Source organism: Trichechus manatus, unplaced genomic scaffold, assembly GCF_000243295.1.
Source record: "Trichechus manatus latirostris isolate Lorelei unplaced genomic scaffold, TriManLat1.0 scaffold00007, whole genome shotgun sequence".
In the NCBI taxonomy this organism is placed as follows: domain Eukaryota; kingdom Metazoa; phylum Chordata; class Mammalia; order Sirenia; family Trichechidae; genus Trichechus; species Trichechus manatus.
This window is the reverse complement of record NW_004443943.1, coordinates 18,164,807-18,173,905: the sequence shown is the minus strand read 5'-3', so window position 1 is coordinate 18,173,905 and position 9,099 is coordinate 18,164,807. Positions and strand designations below refer to the sequence as shown.

The following is a 9,099-nucleotide window of genomic DNA, read 5'->3' as shown; positions in this document are numbered from 1 at the left end:
TCGATTTGTTTGTGCATAAACCGTCAGGGACACATATGGGAGCAACATTCAAATACAGCACTGGAAATATAATGAGGAATCCAAATTTGCTGGAATCAAAATAATGCTTGGCAAAACACTGATGAGATGGGAAATTAAAATAAAACACATTATATTCCTTTTTTCTTTGGATCATTTATTCACCAAATACTTCCTAGTACCTAATGCATATAGAACACTGTTTTGGACACTGTGGAGGATGCTGCCATAGTCCTCCTGGGTTTGTTTCTGTGAAGCAGCTCACCTGCCTGAGAAGTTTTCAATGTCAGAATGAAAATATGAGAATGAAAATATTCTTCTACATTTGAATGAGGGAACAGGTGAAACTTGCTCTCCTATTTACTACTATTCCCAGAATTAATACTCGTGTATTAAGAAAGATAAAAATCTGGGCCAGAATCTGAAACATTTCTGATTGTCTGTGATTTTTTTAAGTGTTGCTTACAGGAAAGAGAAAAGGAGAGCCCAAACAGCAGAAAGCAGGTGTGGTCTAATTGGTACCAGGTGTCTAGCACTAGAGGCACTGAAACAGCCTTTCTGCTTGCCACAGATCTTTGGCACCCAGCCACGGCCAAGCCTCTGAATGCTGTGACAGTGGCATGCACAGAACTCAGGTTCTGCCTACCCTACACTTCTATAGCAACCACTGAACCTCTGTGGAACAATGTCATACCAGGTTAGGACAATTACACGTGGCCATTAGAAATCTTGTACGAGTTGGAATCGACTTGATGACAACGGATTTAGATTTTTTTTTTGGTTATTAGAAATCTTCAGGTGCCATCCTCTAACAAAGAAGACTTGACAGAAATCTACTGGTTTATGTATCTTACTAGTCTATTTCCAGGTGAGCCTTTAGAGGGAATGCTTTCATAGTGAGGCTATATTAAATGTCCTTCTATAATACGTATATTACCAAGAAAGGAGGAATAAAATCCCTTCTAACTCCACATAGTTCAGTGAGCATATAAGTATGTGTTGTGACCAGGAGAGGGGTCACAAGAGCTATAGCCCTTTCTGGCAGATGAGGGGGCTCTAGAAGCAGGTAGATTCTTTGCAATGGGGGGAAGGGGTCTAACATCCCTCAGTGGGGAGATGGAGGTCGGTGCTCTGGAAAAAGGGGAACTAAGAGATAGCAGTGGGACATAGGAAGCTGTGAATCATTTATAAATCAGAAATTGCCCAGACTTTACTGAACTCTAAGCCTGTTATCAGCTAAGTATCTAAATGGCACAAATACGAAAAGATGCACATTGTAGTGACTAAACAAAAAACACTCATTGTGGACATCTCCCAGAAGCTGTTAAATGAGTTGGCAGGTGCACATGGTTTCACATTCACTCATTTCTCTACGTCTATTCAAAACCAAACCCACTGCCATAGAGTCGATTCCGACTCATAGCAACCCTATAGAACAAAGCAGAACTGCCCCTTAGGGTTTTCAAGGCTGTAACCTTTACACAAGCAGACTGCCACATCTTTCTCCCACAGAGCAGCTGGTGGGTTTGAACTGCTGACCTTTCAGTTAGCAGCTGAGTGCTTAACCACTGCACCACCAGGGCTCCTCAACGCTCATTAGTAGCTGCTCAACTGGGATGACTATCATTTCCTGTCAGCTGTGTCCTCTCATTTCCTGTGTATCCTCTAAGAGCTCCACAGAGGGATTCCTTCACTTTTAAACTTCTCTTCTTATATAAGGAAGAGCCCATGAATTCCTAATAGAATGAAGAGCAAATATAAAAGTCAGATGAGTAAACAGAATTTTGTCAGAAAAAAGAGAGGGTTACTGATAAAAAAGGAAATAGATTAAACAAGATTACTAAGCAATACAGAATGCCACATACATCTGGAATTTTTATGAATGTAGTGGTCACAACACACTGCAAATGGCTAAGATGCCTGTCTAGAAATGGCTTTTAAAGGAGAAAAGAAAATTATTTGATTAAAAGCCCTACCGAAATCTGCCAATGGCAAGGAGCTCATACTACCAACAAAGCAAGAAAAATTAACTTTCTTTTTAATGAGAGATCAAACTGCCTAACTTCCCTTGGTAGCAGTAACATTAGGTCTGACTAAGTGAATGCTGGTAGAAGTGCATCTACCACCGAGGCTGTCACCGTTTCTCCTGATCCAGGAACCAGAAGCCAGCTCCCTGAAAGGTCAGGATTTTAAGAGAAATGCAAAAGTAAGTAAGTTTGGGGAAACAACATTCCTCATTATCACTATTTCTGGGAATCAAGTAACTGGGGTGGGGCTCTTCTCTCCCCCATGTCTAACACAGCTCATATATTCTCCAAAAGACCAGTCTCTTCCATGTTAATAAGCTGATTTTTTTCAGAGTAGTACACGAGGAACAAGATGTGTTTTAACTCTTCTGTATCAACTTAATTGGAGCCCTGGTTGCACGGTGGTTAAGCATTCGGCAGCTAATAAAAAGATTGGCGGTTCGAACCTACCAGGCAAAGATGTGGCAGCCTGCTTCTGTAAAGATTTACAGCCTTGGAAACCCTGTGGAGCAGTTCTACTCTGTCCTGTAGGGGTTTTTTTTTTTTTTTTTTTTTTTAATATCAACTTACAGACTTCTATACTCCTTCTATTCCAAGTGTAGTCCACAGACCATCAGCTTCACCAGGTAGCTTGTTAGGAATACAGAATTTGAGGTCACAGGTGATTGCTGTGCTCTTAAAATTTGAGAAGCACTGTCAATGTACTAAAAATATTTCTCACTCCTGGGATTAAGTATTTGTTTCACTAGATGCCATGGATCAGGACAGTTAGATAGTCAGACCAACTCTAGGACAACTTGAGAATCAAGATGAATGAAAGTAATGGATTATAACACATCAAATTTAAAGAAAAGAATCCATGAGGCCATATTGGTAACAAACAAGCAAGCAATTAAACAAATGCTGGGAGGGTACACTCTTCTTTATAGTAGAATGCCAACTGATAAATGTATATAAGGAATGAAAGATATAGAAAATCACCATTTTGCAATTACTCTTATTATAATGGAGCCCTGGTGGCACAGTGGTTAAGAGCTTAGCTGCTAACCAAAAGGTTAGTAGTTTGAATCCACCAGCCAATCCTTGGAATCTATATGGGGAAGTTCTACTCTGTCCTATAGGGTCAGTATGAGTCCAAATTGAGTCAATGGCAACGGGTTTTGGGTTTTATCATTATTATGGATTCAGGCAAGACTCTCCAGGAATCCTAAAACTATTAGACGGAAGTTTGCTGGGGAGAAAGATGTTTACATAGTTTTACAGAATTTCCCCACAGATTGTTTATGAATTACAAACGGAAAAAGGTACCTTTACAGTGAAGAAATCTGTTGGACAATTCCTAAACCAAGTGAACAAATTTAACTTTACTAGTAGTGGGACAAACTGATATCATGTGCCTCCTGATGTGATGCACTCAGGAGGCTATATCACCTATGTAATATTTCTGCCAAAAATACATGACCTGACTCTAATTATGAGGAAACAGAAGATAAGCCCACATTGAGAGATGCTGTACAAAACAAATGGCCTGTACTTTTCAAAAATATCAATGTCATGAAAGAGAAAGAACTGAGAAACTGGAGAGTAAAGAGACTTAATAACTAAATAGAATATGTGATTCTGGACTGTTTCCTGGATTGGAAATTCTTTGCTTTTCTTATTGTTATTGTTAGAAAGGGCATTACTGGAACAGCTCTGCAAATTAGATAATACTACTGTATCAATGTAGAATTTCCTGAATGTGGCAACTGTATCTACTTCTTCTTAGGTGACACAAACTGAAGTATTTAGAGGTCGTATTTGCAACTTGTGGAGTCCCTGGGTTGCAGAAATAATTAAGTGCTCAACTACTAGCTGAAACGTTGGTGGTTCGAACCCACCAGAGGTGCCTCGAAGACAGGCCTGGTGATCTTCTTCTGAAAGGTCGCAGCCTTGAAAACCCCATGGAACAGTTCTACTCTGCACGCATGAGATCTCCATGAGTTGGAATTGACTGGACAGCAACTAATAACATTTGTAACTTACTCTTAAATGGTTTGGTGAAAATTATAATGATATGTATGTGATGATATCTATTTATCTATCCACCTATTATACAGATAGATATATATCTCTATTATCTATTATCTATAGATAGACATTATCTATCAATACATAGACATATATCTATTATCTATAGACAGATATTATCTATAGATAACTATCTACAGATAATAAAAATATTTTTATTCGATAATAGAGATATCTATCTATAGATGATAGAAAGCAAATGTGGCAAAACGTTAACAAATGATGAATCTAAGTCAAAGGTATATGGGTGTTCACTGAACTATTCTGGCAACTTTTCTGTAGGTTTTGAATTTGTCAAAATAAAAAGTTGGAAATAGAAAAAAAAGTAGAAGACTAGAAAGTAATGCAATAACGAATGGCCTCACCATACAACTTCTAGCAGAAGAATACAAAACATATTACCAATTGCACCTTCCCTCCTCAAGTGATTCTGAAACTGAATGCAAGTAAATGACAGGCTAAGAAAATTCCTCTTTAAAAGATTTCTAGGAAAAAGCACTTTCTAAGTTAAAAACTTCTGCTTTGGAAGTGTACTTCCAAATTTCTTATATAACAGTCACTGGAAATACAGAGTAAACCAGACAAGCTTCCTGCTCTTGTGGAGCTTAAATTCTAGTAGATGGAAAGTGATAATAAACAAACAATGTCAGGTGGTAATAAACGCTAAGAAGAAAAATAAAACAGGGCAGTTGGGGAAGAACTCTCTTATAAGGTGATATTGAGCAGAGACCTGAAAGAGGTGTGAGATTACACTGTGTAGGTAACTGGGGGAAGAGCATACGAGGCAAGGGGAACAGCATGTGCAAAGGCACAGAGGCAGGATGGTGCTCAGGTCAAGTTAGAGAAAGTACGGGGGGAGCATATGAGATGAGATCGGAAATCATACAGGCCCTCATCGGGCTTCAAGACTTCTTCATTGATCCTGAGAAACTGATTGCTGCCTCCTACCTTTTCCATCTATCCAGCGTCCCCCTTGCTTCAGACAGCGAACTAAGCAGTCGCATTATAATGAAAGGATCACTGGAAGGAAATACAGCCAAGTTTGCTCCCTTCATTGTGCAAGGCCCCGTGCAGGCTTCCCCTTTCTGCTGGTTCCTCCTTGAGTTATTTCTTCCTCATACTCCAACACACATTCCATCTAACTCCTTTCTCCCTTCCGCTCTCAATCCTCATTCAAAGGTCTCAAAAATTTTCCTTTTGGTTTGAAAGGTTAAAAAAAAAAAAAAAATCCCAATCATAGCTAACAAGCTTGAGTCATATTTCTAACATCCAGTGCCTGTTCTTACAGAAGTCACCATCCCTTCCCAAATGTTGTTTTGAAAGGAAATGATGCACAACAAAACATTATGCCATTAGCATAAAAACATCTTTGCAAATACCCAGAAGGTGCTTCAAAAAAAGGCTATATCTACCTCTAATCTCCTCTCATCAAACCTGTTTTTTCAGGTTCTGCCATTAAGTTCCTTGAAGGCAAGGACCATCTTGTTCCCTCCTCTATCCCTAGTGACAAGCTTTCTTGTTAAGCTGGTGGGGATATACCAAAATGTTGACATACTGTGTCTTTCAGCTCCATTAACTGTAAATATATTTTAAAGGATTCAGATGCAGTCTGATGCAGGGCACAGCACTTGGCACATAGTAGGAACTCACCAGGTATTTGATGGATGGATACATGGTTAGATGGATAACTGCAGATCAGATAGGACTTTGGTGGGCTGGCCTGTAAAACCCATTATTTATAATATTTATGACATTTCTGGGGGAAAAATACACTTTGAGCTTGGCTCATAACAATTCGTTTATAAACAGATTTTAGAATACAATCTTGTTGCAACTTGTAATACTCATATCTGGGACTGCAGGTAGATTTTACTCAGATTGTGAAGGATTTAGATTTTGAGAGTAGGGGACAAATATTTGCTTTGTATTAGCTGAGCTGAGTGCATACAGATTAAAAATTTCTAGTAATCTGGAAATCAAGAAAAAAAGGTATTCATTCAATAATATCCTTTCAAAACATTTAGGAGCAGCTATGCACAAGTTTGGGTGACATGGAGAATCAAAGAAAATGAAGATTTTGCTCAACTTAGTAACTCTAGTGATAAATAGAAATATATCCAATGCTTTAAATATAATTACATTTACAGATCTAATCTCACTGGACTTTAAGGACTAGGATCCTAAACCTGTATTACATATTGTGTTTGGTTTACCCATAAAATTGTTATAAGTTGTTTATGTAGATAAAAATTACAAATTTACTAGACAATTTGGATATATTTTTTTTCAGTTTAAATACAGCTACACACTCTGAATTTTAAGAAAATCTTCGTTTCTGGCATTTTATGAGCAAGAGGCTGAAACTTGAACACCAAAGAAACTTTCAACATTGTACCCAAATAAAGGCAGTTTATTACATTTCTTGAACTTGGTGACCTGTACAGTATCAAATCAATACCAAAAGTACTCATTTTCAGAGAAGAAACAGAGGCAATTAAAAAGGGGAAGGAGTTTGAGGAAGACAGAGGGAAAGAATATAACAATAAATTGGGAGTGGGGGAAATTTGCTATGTACAACTAATTAGTTTTATTCTCTGAGCTGTTCCTCCTAGCATTTTCTGGGTCCTTATATTTATCATCCTCTAAGACTCTTGAGAACCAAAGGTTTGTCTGTTAGAAATGGTTCTACCATAGCATATCAATTTACTCTTTGTTTTAGTAACTTTAGACCAATTTAAAAAAAATACGCTGCAGAGAATAGAAGAGTTTGATATAAATGACCAATACGGAACTTAAATGGAGTATGTCTCTATGATGCTCAAAGCTTGGCAAAGCCCTAAATTAAACACCCAATCATGTGCAGCATTTGAAATCCCTGTCTATGATCGAGTTCTAAATGCATTCCTTGTTTTGTGATGGAGTCGAACTGATCATTCAATCATCCCCACAAACACTGTTTTGAGAGGCCACGATGTACCAGGTACTGTGCCAGGTGCTTGGTGCACAGTGGTGAATAAGATAGACTTGGCTCTCTCCTCATGGAGCTTACAATCTAAAAGAATTAAATATTAATTAAATTAAATGAATATAAATTAATAAATACAGAGACCATCTCAAGAATAGATTTGATGCATTGAACACTAATGACTGAAGACCAGATGAGCTGTGGAATGACATCAAGGACATCATACATGAAAAAAGCAAGAGGTCATCAACAAAACAGGAAAGAAAAAAAACAAAACAAAATGGATGTCACAAGAGACTCTGAAACTTGCTCTTGAACGTTGAGTAGCTAAAGCAAAAGAAGACACGATGAAGTAAAAGAGCTGAACAGAAGATTTCAAAGGGCAGCTTGAGACAAAAGGGAAGAACACGCTCGGAATTTCTCAAGCTGAAAGAACTGAAGAAAAAATTCAAGCCTCAAGTTGCAATAGTGAAGGATTCTATGGGAAAATACTGAACGATGCAGGAAGCATCAAAAGAAGATGGAAGGAATACACAGTCACTGTACCAAAAAGAATTGGTTGACGTACCATTTTCAGAGGTTGCACAAGATAAAGAACTGACGGAAATGAAGGAAGAAGCTGAAGCCGTACTGAAGGCACTGGTGAAAAACAAGACTCCAGGAAGTGACGGAATACCAACTGAGATGTTTCAACAAATGGATGCAGTGCTGCAAGTGCTCACTCGTCCATGCCAAGAAATTTGGAAGACAGCTATCTGGCCAACTGATTGGAAGAGATCCATATTTACACCTATTCCCAGGAAAGGTGATTCAACTGAATGTGGAAATTATCAAACAATATCATTAATAACATACACAAACAAAATTTTGCTGAAGATCATTCAAAAGTGGTTGCAGCAGTACTTCAACAGGGAACTGCCAGAAATTCAAGCCAGATTTAGAAGAGGATGTGGACTGAAGGATATCATTGCTGATGTCAGACGGATTCTGGCTGAAAGCAGAGAATACCAGGAAGATGTCTATCTGTGTTTTATTGACTATGCAAAGGCATTGGACTGTGTGGATCATAATAAATTACGGATAACATTACAAAGAATGGGAAATCCAGAACACTTAACTGTGCTCATAAGGAACCCGTACATAGATAAAGAGGCAGTTGTTCGAACAGAAGAAGGGGATACCATGTGGTTTAAAGTCAGGAAAGGTGTGCGTCAAGGTTATATCCTTTCACCATATTTATTCAGTCTGTATGCTAAGCAAGTAATCTGGGAAACTGGACTATATGAAGAAGAATGGGGCATCAGGATTAGAGGAAGGACACAACCTTCCTTGCTGAAAATGAAGAGGACTTGAAGCACTTTCTGATGAAGACTAAAGACTACAGCCTCCAGTATGGATTCCACCTCAACACAAAGAAAACAAAAATCCTCACAACTGGACCAGTAAGCAACATCATGATAAATGGAGAAAATACTGAAGTTGTCAAGGACTTCATTTTACTTGGATCTATAATCAATATCCATGGAAGCAGCAGTCATGAAATCAAATGACATATTGCATTAGGCAAATTTGCTGCAAGAGACCTCTTTAAAGTGTTAAAAAGCAAAGATGTCACCTTAAAGACTAGGGTGCAACTGACCCAAGCCATGGTATTTTCAATCGCCTCATATGCATGTGAAAGTTGGGCAATGAATAAAGAAGACCAAAGAAGAATTGACAACTTTCAATTATGGTGTTGGTGAAGAATATTGAATATACCTGGACTGTCAAGAAAACGAACAAATCTATCTTGGAAGAAATACAGCCAGAAAGTTCCTTAGAAGGGAGGACTACGTCTCACATACTTTGGACATGTTATCAGGAGGGATCAGTCCCTGGAGAGGGGCATCATGCTTGGTAAAGTACAGGGTCAGGGAAAAAGAGGAAGACCCTCGATGAGATGAACTGACACACTGGCTCCAACAATGGGCTCAAGCCGAGCAATGATTGTGAGGATGGCGCAGGACCGGGCACTGTTTC

General features: G+C 38.5%; 1 long non-coding RNA gene across 1 annotated transcript; it reads left to right on the top strand.

Moving 5' to 3' along the window:
• Window positions 1–1,637: 1,637 nt before the first annotated feature.
• On the top strand, window positions 1,638–6,861 carry LOC111822242 (uncharacterized). The gene is made up of 2 exons (XR_002825531.1): window positions 1,638–2,224; window positions 3,814–6,861. It is a non-coding gene; the product is annotated as an uncharacterized LOC111822242 (long non-coding RNA).
• The last annotated feature ends 2,238 nt before the right edge of the window (window positions 6,862–9,099 follow it).